The sequence below is a fragment of the Atractosteus spatula genome, unplaced genomic scaffold (assembly GCF_055471065.1).
Source record: "Atractosteus spatula isolate fAtrSpa1 unplaced genomic scaffold, fAtrSpa1.hap1 Scaffold_27, whole genome shotgun sequence".
NCBI lineage: Eukaryota > Metazoa > Chordata > Actinopteri > Semionotiformes > Lepisosteidae > Atractosteus > Atractosteus spatula.
In genome coordinates this window covers 127,519-143,592 of record NW_028296841.1, presented here as the reverse complement: position 1 = coordinate 143,592, position 16,074 = coordinate 127,519, and the positions used below count along the sequence as shown (strand labels likewise).

Genomic DNA, 16,074 nt, shown 5'->3' with positions numbered 1-16,074 from the left:
TGTGTTTGGGGACGTCTGCCTGTAAGGGAGGTAATGCACAGACATAAGCTGGCGCGTTCAGCGACTTGTCCAAGACCGCAATGTGCAGAGGTGGAGTCAATCACTCATGTGTTCTGGGGTTGCAGAATTGCAAAAGCAGTGTGGGGGCAGATGTCGGATCTTTTTAATAAACTGGAACCGGGGTTTGTTCTATCTGGGGATAAAATCTTGAGACGGTGGGGCAGGTCTTCAAGAACTGCGAGACATGACCTTGTAACCTGGTTTTTAATCAGTATGGTAAAATTTGTGTTATGGGGATCGAGAAACAATCTGGTCAAACATGGCCATGTGGAAGGGGCTGGGGCAATATGTGGGAGGGTTCGTTTTGAGCTGCAGAAGATGTTGTCAGTAGAAGTGCGTAGGTGGGGTTTTCACGCAGCAAAAGAAAAATGGAAACCGCTGCTGGATTAATGGAATAAGTTTTGCCGTTTGTGGATTGTGATTTATGTTCTGTGATTTTGTCTTGTATTGTCATAATAAATGTAAAAAAAAAAAAAAAAATCTGTTCTTATCAGTTTAATATCTGATACGTCCCCCATCGGGGGACCACATATTAAACGGATTTTTGGAACAGGGAGCTGGATCAGGAGCTTGCTCCGTCCTCTCCACGCATCGGCCCGGTATTGCAGCGCCTCCGGGAACGGTGCACTACCTTCTCTCAGCGGTGAAAAGACAGACGTAGCTAGCAAGCAAGCGAGGTGGACCGGAGCTCCTTCCTCTCCGGTCTCGTCTCTCGTCCATCTGTGTGTCTCTGTGTCTCTCTCTCTCCCCCTCCCCGTTCCCGTGCTCCCTCCGTGCACTTTCCCGCGCCTCGACTCTCTCGGCAAGCAGGCCGGCCCCCTTTTCGGCTCCCGTGCGTTTTCCCTCCAAAAAACTTAGTTTTTTCCTCCTTTTTCCAGGGAGGCAGGCGTGGCTTGTGTGTGTGTGTGTGTGTGTGTGTGTGTGTGTGTGTGTGTGTGTGTGTCCCCGTCCTTGCAGGCGGGCCCCTTTCGACAGCCGGCCGTTTTCCCTCCAAAAAACTTAGTATATACACCTTTTCTTTCTTTTTTTCGGCAGGCAGGCAGGTGTGTGTGTGTCCCCGTCCCTCCCGAGAGAGCGCTGCCCCTTGCCTCTGCCCGCAGGTGCCGACGGTCCGCTTTCGCTTGCAGCTCACTCGGCACGGCTGCTGCTGGTGGGAGGGGCCTAAGCTAAGGAGGCCGGCCGGCTGGCGCCCCCCGCGGCTGCGGTCGTTGTCGGGCCGTTGACAGGAGATCAAAGAGCAGGGCCCCCGCCCGGGACTGGCGGGCAGGCAGGCGAGCAAGCAGGCAGGCAAGAGAGGGGGAGAGCGGAGTCCGGGCGGCCGGCAGCCGCGTGCGGACCGGGCTCCAGAGGCGTCGGCCTGCGCCGCTGCGCGCCAGCCGGACGCCCGCGCGCCCGCCCAAGGCCGGCGTCGGGCATCGCTTCTCGGCCTTTTGGCTAAGATCAAGTGTAGTATCTGTTCTTATCAGTTTAATATCTGATACGTCCCCCATCGGGGGACCACATATTAAACGGATTTTTGGAACAGGGAGCTGGATCAGGAGCTTGCTCCGTCCTCTCCACGCATCGGCCCGGTATTGCAGCGCCTCCGGGAACGGTGCACTACCTTCTCTCAGCGGTGAAAAGACAGACGTAGCTAGCAAGCAAGCGAGGTGGACCGGAGCTCCTTCCTCTCCGGTCTCGTCTCTCGTCCATCTGTGTGTCTCTGTGTCTCTCTCTCTCCCCCTCCCCGTTCCCGTGCTCCCTCCGTGCACTTTCCCGCGCCTCGACTCTCTCGGCAAGCAGGCCGGCCCCCTTTTCGGCTCCCGTGCGTTTTCCCTCCAAAAAACTTAGTTTTTTCCTCCTTTTTCCAGGGAGGCAGGCGTGGCTTGTGTGTGTGTGTGTGTGTGTGTGTGTGTGTGTGTGTGTGTGTGTGTGTGTGTGTGTGTGTCCCCGTCCTTGCAGGCGGGCCCCTTTCGACAGCCGGCCGTTTTCCCTCCAAAAAACTTAGTATATACACCTTTTCTTTCTTTTTTTCGGCAGGCAGGCAGGTGTGTGTGTGTCCCCGTCCCTCCCGAGAGAGCGCTGCCCCTTGCCTCTGCCCGCAGGTGCCGACGGTCCGCTTTCGCTTGCAGCTCACTCGGCACGGCTGCTGCTGGTGGGAGGGGCCTAAGCTAAGGAGGCCGGCCGGCTGGCGCCCCCCGCGGCTGCGGTCGTTGTCGGGCCGTTGACAGGAGATCAAAGAGCAGGGCCCCCGCCCGGGACTGGCGGGCAGGCAGGCGAGCAAGCAGGCAGGCAAGAGAGGGGGAGAGCGGAGTCCGGGCGGCCGGCAGCCGCGTGCGGACCGGGCTCCAGAGGCGTCGGCCTGCGCCGCTGCGCGCCAGCCGGACGCCCGCGCGCCCGCCCAAGGCCGGCGTCGGGCATCGCTTCTCGGCCTTTTGGCTAAGATCAAGTGTAGTATCTGTTCTTATCAGTTTAATATCTGATACGTCCCCCATCGGGGGACCACATATTAAACGGATTTTTGGAACAGGGAGCTGGATCAGGAGCTTGCTCCGTCCTCTCCACGCATCGGCCCGGTATTGCAGCGCCTCCGGGAACGGTGCACTACCTTCTCTCAGCGGTGAAAAGACAGACGTAGCTAGCAAGCAAGCGAGGTGGACCGGAGCTCCTTCCTCTCCGGTCTCGTCTCTCGTCCATCTGTGTGTCTCTGTGTCTCTCTCTCTCCCCCTCCCCGTTCCCGTGCTCCCTCCGTGCACTTTCCCGCGCCTCGACTCTCTCGGCAAGCAGGCCGGCCCCCTTTTCGGCTCCCGTGCGTTTTCCCTCCAAAAAACTTAGTTTTTTCCTCCTTTTTCCAGGGAGGCAGGCGTGGCTTGTGTGTGTGTGTGTGTGTGTGTGTGTGTGTGTGTGTGTGTGTGTGTGTGTGTGTCCCCGTCCTTGCAGGCGGGCCCCTTTCGACAGCCGGCCGTTTTCCCTCCAAAAAACTTAGTATATACACCTTTTCTTTCTTTTTTTCGGCAGGCAGGCAGGTGTGTGTGTGTCCCCGTCCCTCCCGAGAGAGCGCTGCCCCTTGCCTCTGCCCGCAGGTGCCGACGGTCCGCTTTCGCTTGCAGCTCACTCGGCACGGCTGCTGCTGGTGGGAGGGGCCTAAGCTAAGGAGGCCGGCCGGCTGGCGCCCCCCGCGGCTGCGGTCGTTGTCGGGCCGTTGACAGGAGATCAAAGAGCAGGGCCCCCGCCCGGGACTGGCGGGCAGGCAGGCGAGCAAGCAGGCAGGCAAGAGAGGGGGAGAGCGGAGTCCGGGCGGCCGGCAGCCGCGTGCGGACCGGGCTCCAGAGGCGTCGGCCTGCGCCGCTGCGCGCCAGCCGGACGCCCGCGCGCCCGCCCAAGGCCGGCGTCGGGCATCGCTTCTCGGCCTTTTGGCTAAGATCAAGTGTAGTATCTGTTCTTATCAGTTTAATATCTGATCCCCATCGGGGGACCACATATTAAACGGATTTTTGGAACAGGGAGCTGGATCAGGAGCTTGCTCCGTCCTCTCCACGCATCGGCCCGGTATTGCAGCGCCTCCGGGAACGGTGCACTACCTTCTCTCAGCGGTGAAAAGACAGACGTAGCTAGCAAGCAAGCGAGGTGGACCGGAGCTCCTTCCTCTCCGGTCTCGTCTCTCGTCCATCTGTGTGTCTCTGTGTCTCTCTCTCTCCCCCTCCCCGTTCCCGTGCTCCCTCCGTGCACTTTCCCGCGCCTCGACTCTCTCGGCAAGCAGGCCGGCCCCCTTTTCGGCTCCCGTGCGTTTTCCCTCCAAAAAACTTAGTTTTTTCCTCCTTTTTCCAGGGAGGCAGGCGTGGCTTGTGTGTGTGTGTGTGTGTGTGTGTGTGTGTGTGTGTGTGTGTGTGTGTGTCCCCGTCCTTGCAGGCGGGCCCCTTTCGACAGCCGGCCGTTTTCCCTCCAAAAAACTTAGTATATACACCTTTTCTTTCTTTTTTTCGGCAGGCAGGCAGGTGTGTGTGTGTCCCCGTCCCTCCCGAGAGAGCGCTGCCCCTTGCCTCTGCCCGCAGGTGCCGACGGTCCGCTTTCGCTTGCAGCTCACTCGGCACGGCTGCTGCTGGTGGGAGGGGCCTAAGCTAAGGAGGCCGGCCGGCTGGCGCCCCCCGCGGCTGCGGTCGTTGTCGGGCCGTTGACAGGAGATCAAAGAGCAGGGCCCCCGCCCGGGACTGGCGGGCAGGCAGGCGAGCAAGCAGGCAGGCAAGAGAGGGGGAGAGCGGAGTCCGGGCGGCCGGCAGCCGCGTGCGGACCGGGCTCCAGAGGCGTCGGCCTGCGCCGCTGCGCGCCAGCCGGACGCCCGCGCGCCCGCCCAAGGCCGGCGTCGGGCATCGCTTCTCGGCCTTTTGGCTAAGATCAAGTGTAGTATCTGTTCTTATCAGTTTAATATCTGATACGTCCCCCATCGGGGGACCACATATTAAACGGATTTTTGGAACAGGGAGCTGGATCAGGAGCTTGCTCCGTCCTCTCCACGCATCGGCCCGGTATTGCAGCGCCTCCGGGAACGGTGCACTACCTTCTCTCAGCGGTGAAAAGACAGACGTAGCTAGCAAGCAAGCGAGGTGGACCGGAGCTCCTTCCTCTCCGGTCTCGTCTCTCGTCCATCTGTGTGTCTCTGTGTCTCTCTCTCTCCCCCTCCCCGTTCCCGTGCTCCCTCCGTGCACTTTCCCGCGCCTCGACTCTCTCGGCAAGCAGGCCGGCCCCCTTTTCGGCTCCCGTGCGTTTTCCCTCCAAAAAACTTAGTTTTTTCCTCCTTTTTCCAGGGAGGCAGGCGTGGCTTGTGTGTGTGTGTGTGTGTGTGTGTGTGTGTGTGTGTGTGTGTGTGTGTGTGTCCCCGTCCTTGCAGGCGGGCCCCTTTCGACAGCCGGCCGTTTTCCCTCCAAAAAACTTAGTATATACACCTTTTCTTTCTTTTTTTCGGCAGGCAGGCAGGTGTGTGTGTGTCCCCGTCCCTCCCGAGAGAGCGCTGCCCCTTGCCTCTGCCCGCAGGTGCCGACGGTCCGCTTTCGCTTGCAGCTCACTCGGCACGGCTGCTGCTGGTGGGAGGGGCCTAAGCTAAGGAGGCCGGCCGGCTGGCGCCCCCCGCGGCTGCGGTCGTTGTCGGGCCGTTGACAGGAGATCAAAGAGCAGGGCCCCCGCCCGGGACTGGCGGGCAGGCAGGCGAGCAAGCAGGCAGGCAAGAGAGGGGGAGAGCGGAGTCCGGGCGGCCGGCAGCCGCGTGCGGACCGGGCTCCAGAGGCGTCGGCCTGCGCCGCTGCGCGCCAGCCGGACGCCCGCGCGCCCGCCCAAGGCCGGCGTCGGGCATCGCTTCTCGGCCTTTTGGCTAAGATCAAGTGTAGTATCTGTTCTTATCAGTTTAATATCTGATACGTCCCCCATCGGGGGACCACATATTAAACGGATTTTTGGAACAGGGAGCTGGATCAGGAGCTTGCTCCGTCCTCTCCACGCATCGGCCCGGTATTGCAGCGCCTCCGGGAACGGTGCACTACCTTCTCTCAGCGGTGAAAAGACAGACGTAGCTAGCAAGCAAGCGAGGTGGACCGGAGCTCCTTCCTCTCCGGTCTCGTCTCTCGTCCATCTGTGTGTCTCTGTGTCTCTCTCTCTCCCCCTCCCCGTTCCCGTGCTCCCTCCGTGCACTTTCCCGCGCCTCGACTCTCTCGGCAAGCAGGCCGGCCCCCTTTTCGGCTCCCGTGCGTTTTCCCTCCAAAAAACTTAGTTTTTTCCTCCTTTTTCCAGGGAGGCAGGCGTGGCTTGTGTGTGTGTGTGTGTGTGTGTGTGTGTGTGTGTGTGTGTGTGTGTGTGTGTCCCCGTCCTTGCAGGCGGGCCCCTTTCGACAGCCGGCCGTTTTCCCTCCAAAAAACTTAGTATATACACCTTTTCTTTCTTTTTTTCGGCAGGCAGGCAGGTGTGTGTGTGTCCCCGTCCCTCCCGAGAGAGCGCTGCCCCTTGCCTCTGCCCGCAGGTGCCGACGGTCCGCTTTCGCTTGCAGCTCACTCGGCACGGCTGCTGCTGGTGAGAGGGGCCTAAGCTAAGGAGGCCGGCCGGCTGGCGCCCCCCGCGGCTGCGGTCGTTGTCGGGCCGTTGACAGGAGATCAAAGAGCAGGGCCCCCGCCCGGGACTGGCGGGCAGGCAGGCGAGCAAGCAGGCAGGCAAGAGAGGGGGAGAGCGGAGTCCGGGCGGCCGGCAGCCGCGTGCGGACCGGGCTCCAGAGGCGTCGGCCTGCGCCGCTGCGCGCCAGCCGGACGCCCGCGCGCCCGCCCAAGGCCGGCGTCGGGCATCGCTTCTCGGCCTTTTGGCTAAGATCAAGTGTAGTATCTGTTCTTATCAGTTTAATATCTGATACGTCCCCCATCGGGGGACCACATATTAAACGGATTTTTGGAACAGGGAGCTGGATCAGGAGCTTGCTCCGTCCTCTCCACGCATCGGCCCGGTATTGCAGCGCCTCCGGGAACGGTGCACTACCTTCTCTCAGCGGTGAAAAGACAGACGTAGCTAGCAAGCAAGCGAGGTGGACCGGAGCTCCTTCCTCTCCGGTCTCGTCTCTCGTCCATCTGTGTGTCTCTGTGTCTCTCTCTCTCCCCCTCCCCGTTCCCGTGCTCCCTCCGTGCACTTTCCCGCGCCTCGACTCTCTCGGCAAGCAGGCCGGCCCCCTTTTCGGCTCCCGTGCGTTTTCCCTCCAAAAAACTTAGTTTTTTCCTCCTTTTTCCAGGGAGGCAGGCGTGGCTTGTGTGTGTGTGTGTGTGTGTGTGTGTGTGTGTGTGTGTGTGTGTGTGTGTGTCCCCGTCCTTGCAGGCGGGCCCCTTTCGACAGCCGGCCGTTTTCCCTCCAAAAAACTTAGTATATACACCTTTTCTTTCTTTTTTTCGGCAGGCAGGCAGGTGTGTGTGTGTCCCCGTCCCTCCCGAGAGAGCGCTGCCCCTTGCCTCTGCCCGCAGGTGCCGACGGTCCGCTTTCGCTTGCAGCTCACTCGGCACGGCTGCTGCTGGTGGGAGGGGCCTAAGCTAAGGAGGCCGGCCGGCTGGCGCCCCCCGCGGCTGCGGTCGTTGTCGGGCCGTTGACAGGAGATCAAAGAGCAGGGCCCCCGCCCGGGACTGGCGGGCAGGCAGGCGAGCAAGCAGGCAGGCAAGAGAGGGGGAGAGCGGAGTCCGGGCGGCCGGCAGCCGCGTGCGGACCGGGCTCCAGAGGCGTCGGCCTGCGCCGCTGCGCGCCAGCCGGACGCCCGCGCGCCCGCCCAAGGCCGGCGTCGGGCATCGCTTCTCGGCCTTTTGGCTAAGATCAAGTGTAGTATCTGTTCTTATCAGTTTAATATCTGATACGTCCCCCATCGGGGGACCACATATTAAACGGATTTTTGGAACAGGGAGCTGGATCAGGAGCTTGCTCCGTCCTCTCCACGCATCGGCCCGGTATTGCAGCGCCTCCGGGAACGGTGCACTACCTTCTCTCAGCGGTGAAAAGACAGACGTAGCTAGCAAGCAAGCGAGGTGGACCGGAGCTCCTTCCTCTCCGGTCTCGTCTCTCGTCCATCTGTGTGTCTCTGTGTCTCTCTCTCTCCCCCTCCCCGTTCCCGTGCTCCCTCCGTGCACTTTCCCGCGCCTCGACTCTCTCGGCAAGCAGGCCGGCCCCCTTTTCGGCTCCCGTGCGTTTTCCCTCCAAAAAACTTAGTTTTTTCCTCCTTTTTCCAGGGAGGCAGGCGTGGCTTGTGTGTGTGTGTGTGTGTGTGTGTGTGTGTGTGTGTGTGTGTGTGTGTGTCCCCGTCCTTGCAGGCGGGCCCCTTTCGACAGCCGGCCGTTTTCCCTCCAAAAAACTTAGTATATACACCTTTTCTTTCTTTTTTTCGGCAGGCAGGCAGGTGTGTGTGTGTCCCCGTCCCTCCCGAGAGAGCGCTGCCCCTTGCCTCTGCCCGCAGGTGCCGACGGTCCGCTTTCGCTTGCAGCTCACTCGGCACGGCTGCTGCTGGTGGGAGGGGCCTAAGCTAAGGAGGCCGGCCGGCTGGCGCCCCCCGCGGCTGCGGTCGTTGTCGGGCCGTTGACAGGAGATCAAAGAGCAGGGCCCCCGCCCGGGACTGGCGGGCAGGCAGGCGAGCAAGCAGGCAGGCAAGAGAGGGGGAGAGCGGAGTCCGGGCGGCCGGCAGCCGCGTGCGGACCGGGCTCCAGAGGCGTCGGCCTGCGCCGCTGCGCGCCAGCCGGACGCCCGCGCGCCCGCCCAAGGCCGGCGTCGGGCATCGCTTCTCGGCCTTTTGGCTAAGATCAAGTGTAGTATCTGTTCTTATCAGTTTAATATCTGATACGTCCCCCATCGGGGGACCACATATTAAACGGATTTTTGGAACAGGGAGCTGGATCAGGAGCTTGCTCCGTCCTCTCCACGCATCGGCCCGGTATTGCAGCGCCTCCGGGAACGGTGCACTACCTTCTCTCAGCGGTGAAAAGACAGACGTAGCTAGCAAGCAAGCGAGGTGGACCGGAGCTCCTTCCTCTCCGGTCTCGTCTCTCGTCCATCTGTGTGTCTCTGTGTCTCTCTCTCTCCCCCTCCCCGTTCCCGTGCTCCCTCCGTGCACTTTCCCGCGCCTCGACTCTCTCGGCAAGCAGGCCGGCCCCCTTTTCGGCTCCCGTGCGTTTTCCCTCCAAAAAACTTAGTTTTTTCCTCCTTTTTCCAGGGAGGCAGGCGTGGCTTGTGTGTGTGTGTGTGTGTGTGTGTGTGTGTGTGTGTGTGTGTGTGTGTGTGTCCCCGTCCTTGCAGGCGGGCCCCTTTCGACAGCCGGCCGTTTTCCCTCCAAAAAACTTAGTATATACACCTTTTCTTTCTTTTTTTCGGCAGGCAGGCAGGTGTGTGTGTGTCCCCGTCCCTCCCGAGAGAGCGCTGCCCCTTGCCTCTGCCCGCAGGTGCCGACGGTCCGCTTTCGCTTGCAGCTCACTCGGCACGGCTGCTGCTGGTGGGAGGGGCCTAAGCTAAGGAGGCCGGCCGGCTGGCGCCCCCCGCGGCTGCGGTCGTTGTCGGGCCGTTGACAGGAGATCAAAGAGCAGGGCCCCCGCCCGGGACTGGCGGGCAGGCAGGCGAGCAAGCAGGCAGGCAAGAGAGGGGGAGAGCGGAGTCCGGGCGGCCGGCAGCCGCGTGCGGACCGGGCTCCAGAGGCGTCGGCCTGCGCCGCTGCGCGCCAGCCGGACGCCCGCGCGCCCGCCCAAGGCCGGCGTCGGGCATCGCTTCTCGGCCTTTTGGCTAAGATCAAGTGTAGTATCTGTTCTTATCAGTTTAATATCTGATACGTCCCCCATCGGGGGACCACATATTAAACGGATTTTTGGAACAGGGAGCTGGATCAGGAGCTTGCTCCGTCCTCTCCACGCATCGGCCCGGTATTGCAGCGCCTCCGGGAACGGTGCACTACCTTCTCTCAGCGGTGAAAAGACAGACGTAGCTAGCAAGCAAGCGAGGTGGACCGGAGCTCCTTCCTCTCCGGTCTCGTCTCTCGTCCATCTGTGTGTCTCTGTGTCTCTCTCTCTCCCCCTCCCCGTTCCCGTGCTCCCTCCGTGCACTTTCCCGCGCCTCGACTCTCTCGGCAAGCAGGCCGGCCCCCTTTTCGGCTCCCGTGCGTTTTCCCTCCAAAAAACTTAGTTTTTTCCTCCTTTTTCCAGGGAGGCAGGCGTGGCTTGTGTGTGTGTGTGTGTGTGTGTGTGTGTGTGTGTGTGTGTGTGTGTGTGTGTCCCCGTCCTTGCAGGCGGGCCCCTTTCGACAGCCGGCCGTTTTCCCTCCAAAAAACTTAGTATATACACCTTTTCTTTCTTTTTTTCGGCAGGCAGGCAGGTGTGTGTGTGTCCCCGTCCCTCCCGAGAGAGCGCTGCCCCTTGCCTCTGCCCGCAGGTGCCGACGGTCCGCTTTCGCTTGCAGCTCACTCGGCACGGCTGCTGCTGGTGGGAGGGGCCTAAGCTAAGGAGGCCGGCCGGCTGGCGCCCCCCGCGGCTGCGGTCGTTGTCGGGCCGTTGACAGGAGATCAAAGAGCAGGGCCCCCGCCCGGGACTGGCGGGCAGGCAGGCGAGCAAGCAGGCAGGCAAGAGAGGGGGAGAGCGGAGTCCGGGCGGCCGGCAGCCGCGTGCGGACCGGGCTCCAGAGGCGTCGGCCTGCGCCGCTGCGCGCCAGCCGGACGCCCGCGCGCCCGCCCAAGGCCGGCGTCGGGCATCGCTTCTCGGCCTTTTGGCTAAGATCAAGTGTAGTATCTGTTCTTATCAGTTTAATATCTGATACGTCCCCCATCGGGGGACCACATATTAAACGGATTTTTGGAACAGGGAGCTGGATCAGGAGCTTGCTCCGTCCTCTCCACGCATCGGCCCGGTATTGCAGCGCCTCCGGGAACGGTGCACTACCTTCTCTCAGCGGTGAAAAGACAGACGTAGCTAGCAAGCAAGCGAGGTGGACCGGAGCTCCTTCCTCTCCGGTCTCGTCTCTCGTCCATCTGTGTGTCTCTGTGTCTCTCTCTCTCCCCCTCCCCGTTCCCGTGCTCCCTCCGTGCACTTTCCCGCGCCTCGACTCTCTCGGCAAGCAGGCCGGCCCCCTTTTCGGCTCCCGTGCGTTTTCCCTCCAAAAAACTTAGTTTTTTCCTCCTTTTTCCAGGGAGGCAGGCGTGGCTTGTGTGTGTGTGTGTGTGTGTGTGTGTGTGTGTGTGTGTGTGTGTGTGTGTGTCCCCGTCCTTGCAGGCGGGCCCCTTTCGACAGCCGGCCGTTTTCCCTCCAAAAAACTTAGTATATACACCTTTTCTTTCTTTTTTTCGGCAGGCAGGCAGGTGTGTGTGTGTCCCCGTCCCTCCCGAGAGAGCGCTGCCCCTTGCCTCTGCCCGCAGGTGCCGACGGTCCGCTTTCGCTTGCAGCTCACTCGGCACGGCTGCTGCTGGTGGGAGGGGCCTAAGCTAAGGAGGCCGGCCGGCTGGCGCCCCCCGCGGCTGCGGTCGTTGTCGGGCCGTTGACAGGAGATCAAAGAGCAGGGCCCCCGCCCGGGACTGGCGGGCAGGCAGGCGAGCAAGCAGGCAGGCAAGAGAGGGGGAGAGCGGAGTCCGGGCGGCCGGCAGCCGCGTGCGGACCGGGCTCCAGAGGCGTCGGCCTGCGCCGCTGCGCGCCAGCCGGACGCCCGCGCGCCCGCCCAAGGCCGGCGTCGGGCATCGCTTCTCGGCCTTTTGGCTAAGATCAAGTGTAGTATCTGTTCTTATCAGTTTAATATCTGATACGTCCCCCATCGGGGGACCACATATTAAACGGATTTTTGGAACAGGGAGCTGGATCAGGAGCTTGCTCCGTCCTCTCCACGCATCGGCCCGGTATTGCAGCGCCTCCGGGAACGGTGCACTACCTTCTCTCAGCGGTGAAAAGACAGACGTAGCTAGCAAGCAAGCGAGGTGGACCGGAGCTCCTTCCTCTCCGGTCTCGTCTCTCGTCCATCTGTGTGTCTCTGTGTCTCTCTCTCTCCCCCTCCCCGTTCCCGTGCTCCCTCCGTGCACTTTCCCGCGCCTCGACTCTCTCGGCAAGCAGGCCGGCCCCCTTTTCGGCTCCCGTGCGTTTTCCCTCCAAAAAACTTAGTTTTTTCCTCCTTTTTCCAGGGAGGCAGGCGTGGCTTGTGTGTGTGTGTGTGTGTGTGTGTGTGTGTGTGTGTGTGTGTGTGTGTGTCCCCGTCCTTGCAGGCGGGCCCCTTTCGACAGCCGGCCGTTTTCCCTCCAAAAAACTTAGTATATACACCTTTTCTTTCTTTTTTTCGGCAGGCAGGCAGGTGTGTGTGTGTCCCCGTCCCTCCCGAGAGAGCGCTGCCCCTTGCCTCTGCCCGCAGGTGCCGACGGTCCGCTTTCGCTTGCAGCTCACTCGGCACGGCTGCTGCTGGTGAGAGGGGCCTAAGCTAAGGAGGCCGGCCGGCTGGCGCCCCCCGCGGCTGCGGTCGTTGTCGGGCCGTTGACAGGAGATCAAAGAGCAGGGCCCCCGCCCGGGACTGGCGGGCAGGCAGGCGAGCAAGCAGGCAGGCAAGAGAGGGGGAGAGCGGAGTCCGGGCGGCCGGCAGCCGCGTGCGGACCGGGCTCCAGAGGCGTCGGCCTGCGCCGCTGCGCGCCAGCCGGACGCCCGCGCGCCCGCCCAAGGCCGGCGTCGGGCATCGCTTCTCGGCCTTTTGGCTAAGATCAAGTGTAGTATCTGTTCTTATCAGTTTAATATCTGATACGTCCCCCATCGGGGGACCACATATTAAACGGATTTTTGGAACAGGGGAGCTGGATCAGGAGCTTGCTCCGTCCTCTCCACGCATCGGCCCGGTATTGCAGCGCCTCCGGGAACGGTGCACTACCTTCTCTCAGCGGTGAAAAGACAGACGTAGCTAGCAAGCAAGCGAGGTGGACCGGAGCTCCCTCTCCGGTCTCGTCTCTCGTCCATCTGTGTGTCTCTGTGTCTCTCTCTCTCCCCCTCCCCGTTCCCGTGCTCCCTCCGTGCACTTTCCCGCGCCTCGACTCTCTCGGCAAGCAGGCCGGCCCCCTTTTCGGCTCCCGTGCGTTTTCCCTCCAAAAAACTTAGTTTTTTCCTCCTTTTTCCAGGGAGGCAGGCGTGGCTTGTGTGTGTGTGTGTGTGTGTGTGTGTGTGTGTGTGTGTGTGTGTGTGTGTGTCCCCGTCCTTGCAGGCGGGCCCCTTTCGACAGCCGGCCGTTTTCCCTCCAAAAAACTTAGTATATACACCTTTTCTTTCTTTTTTTCGGCAGGCAGGCAGGTGTGTGTGTGTCCCCGTCCCTCCCGAGAGAGCGCTGCCCCTTGCCTCTGCCCGCAGGTGCCGACGGTCCGCTTTCGCTTGCAGCTCACTCGGCACGGCTGCTGCTGGTGGGAGGGGCCTAAGCTAAGGAGGCCGGCCGGCTGGCGCCCCCCGCGGCTGCGGTCGTTGTCGGGCCGTTGACAGGAGATCAAAGAGCAGGGCCCCCGCCCGGGACTGGCGGGCAGGCAGGCGAGCAAGCAGGCAGGCAAGAGAGGGGGAGAGCGGAGTCCGGGCGGCCGGCAGCCGCGTGCGGACCGGGCTCCAGAGGCGTCGGCCTGCGCCGCTGCGCGCCAGCCGGACGCCCGCGCGCCCGCCCAAGGCCGGCGTCGGGCATCGCTTCTCGGCCTTTTGGCTAAGATCAAGTGTAGTATCTGTTCTTATCAGTTTAATATCTGATACGTCCCCCATCGGGGGACCACATATTAAACGGATTTTTGGAACAGGGAGCTGGATCAGGAGCTTGCTCCGTCCTCTCCACGCATCGGCCCGGTATTGCAGCGCCTCCGGGAACGGTGCACTACCTTCTCTCAGCGGTGAAAAGACAGACGTAGCTAGCAAGCAAGCGAGGTGGACCGGAGCTCCTTCCTCTCCGGTCTCGTCTCTCGTCCATCTGTGTGTCTCTGTGTCTCTCTCTCTCCCCCTCCCCGTTCCCGTGCTCCCTCCGTGCACTTTCCCGCGCCTCGACTCTCTCGGCAAGCAGGCCGGCCCCCTTTTCGGCTCCCGTGCGTTTTCCCTCCAAAAAACTTAGTTTTTTCCTCCTTTTTCCAGGGAGGCAGGCGTGGCTTGTGTGTGTGTGTGTGTGTGTGTGTGTGTGTGTGTGTGTGTGTGTGTGTGTGTCCCCGTCCTTGCAGGCGGGCCCCTTTCGACAGCCGGCCGTTTTCCCTCCAAAAAACTTAGTATATACACCTTTTCTTTCTTTTTTTCGGCAGGCAGGCAGGTGTGTGTGTGTCCCCGTCCCTCCCGAGAGAGCGCTGCCCCTTGCCTCTGCCCGCAGGTGCCGACGGTCCGCTTTCGCTTGCAGCTCACTCGGCACGGCTGCTGCTGGTGGGAGGGGCCTAAGCTAAGGAGGCCGGCCGGCTGGCGCCCCCCGCGGCTGCGGTCGTTGTCGGGCCGTTGACAGGAGATCAAAGAGCAGGGCCCCCGCCCGGGACTGGCGGGCAGGCAGGCGAGCAAGCAGGCAGGCAAGAGAGGGGGAGAGCGGAGTCCGGGCGGCCGGCAGCCGCGTGCGGACCGGGCTCCAGAGGCGTCGGCCTGCGCCGCTGCGCGCCAGCCGGACGCCCGCGCGCCCGCCCAAGGCCGGCGTCGGGCATCGCTTCTCGGCCTTTTGGCTAAGATCAAGTGTAGTATCTGTTCTTATCAGTTTAATATCTGATACGTCCCCCATCGGGGGACCACATATTAAACGGATTTTTGGAACAGGGAGCTGGATCAGGAGCTTGCTCCGTCCTCTCCACGCATCGGCCCGGTATTGCAGCGCCTCCGGGAACGGTGCACTACCTTCTCTCAGCGGTGAAAAGACAGACGTAGCTAGCAAGCAAGCGAGGTGGACCGGAGCTCCTTCCTCTCCGGTCTCGTCTCTCGTCCATCTGTGTGTCTCTGTGTCTCTCTCTCTCCCCCTCCCCGTTCCCGTGCTCCCTCCGTGCACTTTCCCGCGCCTCGACTCTCTCGGCAAGCAGGCCGGCCCCCTTTTCGGCTCCCGTGCGTTTTCCCTCCAAAAAACTTAGTTTTTTCCTCCTTTTTCCAGGGAGGCAGGCGTGGCTTGTGTGTGTGTGTGTGTGTGTGTGTGTGTGTGTGTGTGTGTGTGTGTGTGTGTCCCCGTCCTTGCAGGCGGGCCCCTTTCGACAGCCGGCCGTTTTCCCTCCAAAAAACTTAGTATATACACCTTTTCTTTCTTTTTTTCGGCAGGCAGGCAGGTGTGTGTGTGTCCCCGTCCCTCCCGAGAGAGCGCTGCCCCTTGCCTCTGCCCGCAGGTGCCGACGGTCCGCTTTCGCTTGCAGCTCACTCGGCACGGCTGCTGCTGGTGAGAGGGGCCTAAGCTAAGGAGGCCGGCCGGCTGGCGCCCCCCGCGGCTGCGGTCGTTGTCGGGCCGTTGACAGGAGATCAAAGAGCAGGGCCCCCGCCCGGGACTGGCGGGCAGGCAGGCGAGCAAGCAGGCAGGCAAGAGAGGGGGAGAGCGGAGTCCGGGCGGCCGGCAGCCGCGTGCGGACCGGGCTCCAGAGGCGTCGGCCTGCGCCGCTGCGCGCCAGCCGGACGCCCGCGCGCCCGCCCAAGGCCGGCGTCGGGCATCGCTTCTCGGCCTTTTGGCTAAGATCAAGTGTAGTATCTGTTCTTATCAGTTTAATATCTGATACGTCCCCCATCGGGGGACCACATATTAAACGGATTTTTGGAACAGGGAGCTGGATCAGGAGCTTGCTCCGTCCTCTCCACGCATCGGCCCGGTATTGCAGCGCCTCCGGGAACGGTGCACTACCTTCTCTCAGCGGTGAAAAGACAGACGTAGCTAGCAAGCAAGCGAGGTGGACCGGAGCTCCTTCCTCTCCGGTCTCGTCTCTCGTCCATCTGTGTGTCTCTGTGTCTCTCTCTCTCCCCCTCCCCGTTCCCGTGCTCCCTCCGTGCACTTTCCCGCGCCTCGACTCTCTCGGCAAGCAGGCCGGCCCCCTTTTCGGCTCCCGTGCGTTTTCCCTCCAAAAAACTTAGTTTTTTCCTCCTTTTTCCAGGGAGGCAGGCGTGGCTTGTGTGTGTGTGTGTGTGTGTGTGTGTGTGTGTGTGTGTGTGTGTGTGTGTCCCCGTCCTTGCAGGCGGGCCCCTTTCGACAGCCGGCCGTTTTCCCTCCAAAAAACTTAGTATATACACCTTTTCTTTCTTTTTTTCGGCAGGCAGGCAGGTGTGTGTGTGTCCCCGTCCCTCCCGAGAGAGCGCTGCCCCTTGCCTCTGCCCGCAGGTGCCGACGGTCCGCTTTCGCTTGCAGCTCACTCGGCACGGCTGCTGCTGGTGGGAGGGGCCTAAGCTAAGGAGGCCGGCCGGCTGGCGCCCCCCGCGGCTGCGGTCGTTGTCGGGCCGTTGACAGGAGATCAAAGAGCAGGGCCCCCGCCCGGGACTGGCGGGCAGGCAGGCGAGCAAGCAGGCAGGCAAGAGAGGGGGAGAGCGGAGTCCGGGCGGCCGGCAGCCGCGTGCGGACCGGGCTCCAGAGGCGTCGGCCTGCGCCGCTGCGCGCCAGCCG

The 16,074-nt window shown here is 62.2% G+C and overlaps 15 non-coding genes and 1 pseudogene across 15 annotated transcripts; all 16 read left to right on the top strand.

Moving 5' to 3' along the window:
* The first annotated feature begins 515 nt into the window (after window positions 1–515).
* On the top strand, window positions 516–693 carry LOC148807752 (U2 spliceosomal RNA; annotated as a pseudogene).
* Window positions 694–1,474: 781 nt separating this feature from the next.
* On the top strand, window positions 1,475–1,665 carry LOC148807751 (U2 spliceosomal RNA). The gene has a single exon (XR_016088713.1). It is a non-coding gene; the product is annotated as a U2 spliceosomal RNA (small nuclear RNA).
* Window positions 1,666–2,458: 793 nt separating this feature from the next.
* Window positions 2,459–2,649, top strand: LOC148807750 (U2 spliceosomal RNA). Its single transcript, XR_016088712.1, has one exon. It is a non-coding gene; the product is annotated as a U2 spliceosomal RNA (small nuclear RNA).
* A 787-nt stretch (window positions 2,650–3,436) lies between these two features.
* On the top strand, window positions 3,437–3,622 carry LOC148807749 (U2 spliceosomal RNA). The gene has a single exon (XR_016088811.1). It is a non-coding gene; the product is annotated as a U2 spliceosomal RNA (small nuclear RNA).
* Window positions 3,623–4,405: 783 nt separating this feature from the next.
* LOC148807748 (U2 spliceosomal RNA) lies at window positions 4,406–4,596 on the top strand. Its single transcript, XR_016088711.1, has one exon. It is a non-coding gene; the product is annotated as a U2 spliceosomal RNA (small nuclear RNA).
* Window positions 4,597–5,381: 785 nt separating this feature from the next.
* On the top strand, window positions 5,382–5,572 carry LOC148807747 (U2 spliceosomal RNA). The gene has a single exon (XR_016088710.1). It is a non-coding gene; the product is annotated as a U2 spliceosomal RNA (small nuclear RNA).
* Window positions 5,573–6,357: 785 nt separating this feature from the next.
* Window positions 6,358–6,548, top strand: LOC148807746 (U2 spliceosomal RNA). The gene has a single exon (XR_016088709.1). It is a non-coding gene; the product is annotated as a U2 spliceosomal RNA (small nuclear RNA).
* Window positions 6,549–7,333: 785 nt separating this feature from the next.
* Window positions 7,334–7,524, top strand: LOC148807745 (U2 spliceosomal RNA). Its single transcript, XR_016088708.1, has one exon. It is a non-coding gene; the product is annotated as a U2 spliceosomal RNA (small nuclear RNA).
* Window positions 7,525–8,307: 783 nt separating this feature from the next.
* On the top strand, window positions 8,308–8,498 carry LOC148807744 (U2 spliceosomal RNA). Its single transcript, XR_016088707.1, has one exon. It is a non-coding gene; the product is annotated as a U2 spliceosomal RNA (small nuclear RNA).
* Window positions 8,499–9,283: 785 nt separating this feature from the next.
* On the top strand, window positions 9,284–9,474 carry LOC148807743 (U2 spliceosomal RNA). Its single transcript, XR_016088706.1, has one exon. It is a non-coding gene; the product is annotated as a U2 spliceosomal RNA (small nuclear RNA).
* Window positions 9,475–10,259: 785 nt separating this feature from the next.
* Window positions 10,260–10,450, top strand: LOC148807742 (U2 spliceosomal RNA). The gene has a single exon (XR_016088704.1). It is a non-coding gene; the product is annotated as a U2 spliceosomal RNA (small nuclear RNA).
* Window positions 10,451–11,235: 785 nt separating this feature from the next.
* Window positions 11,236–11,426, top strand: LOC148807741 (U2 spliceosomal RNA). Its single transcript, XR_016088703.1, has one exon. It is a non-coding gene; the product is annotated as a U2 spliceosomal RNA (small nuclear RNA).
* A 783-nt stretch (window positions 11,427–12,209) lies between these two features.
* Window positions 12,210–12,401, top strand: LOC148807740 (U2 spliceosomal RNA). The gene has a single exon (XR_016088803.1). It is a non-coding gene; the product is annotated as a U2 spliceosomal RNA (small nuclear RNA).
* A 782-nt stretch (window positions 12,402–13,183) lies between these two features.
* Window positions 13,184–13,374, top strand: LOC148807739 (U2 spliceosomal RNA). The gene has a single exon (XR_016088702.1). It is a non-coding gene; the product is annotated as a U2 spliceosomal RNA (small nuclear RNA).
* Window positions 13,375–14,159: 785 nt separating this feature from the next.
* Window positions 14,160–14,350, top strand: LOC148807738 (U2 spliceosomal RNA). The gene has a single exon (XR_016088701.1). It is a non-coding gene; the product is annotated as a U2 spliceosomal RNA (small nuclear RNA).
* Window positions 14,351–15,135: 785 nt separating this feature from the next.
* Window positions 15,136–15,326, top strand: LOC148807737 (U2 spliceosomal RNA). Its single transcript, XR_016088700.1, has one exon. It is a non-coding gene; the product is annotated as a U2 spliceosomal RNA (small nuclear RNA).
* The last annotated feature ends 748 nt before the right edge of the window (window positions 15,327–16,074 follow it).